Genomic DNA, 317 nt, shown 5'->3' with positions numbered 1-317 from the left:
ATATACTTTTGTTATTTACACCACCTGTCCTCGTCTGTTGTTATTTTTTGTATATTCTCCCATATATATGAGTAAACATGTATATGACATATAAACGTATGTATGTGTGTATATATACTTACATATGTACATAGTATGTATTTATGTATGTATGTATGTATCTATCTATCTATCTCTACAGGCACACTGCCATACTAATCTCACGTATGTAGTTTCTCATATAGATGTATTCAAACCTATGCATGCATATACACATACATGTATAAATTCATACATACATGCATATATACATATATATATATATATATATATATATA

This window comes from Octopus bimaculoides, chromosome 19 (assembly GCF_001194135.2).
Source record: "Octopus bimaculoides isolate UCB-OBI-ISO-001 chromosome 19, ASM119413v2, whole genome shotgun sequence".
Lineage (NCBI taxonomy): Eukaryota > Metazoa > Mollusca > Cephalopoda > Octopoda > Octopodidae > Octopus > Octopus bimaculoides.
Note: the sequence above shows the minus strand (reverse complement) of the source record.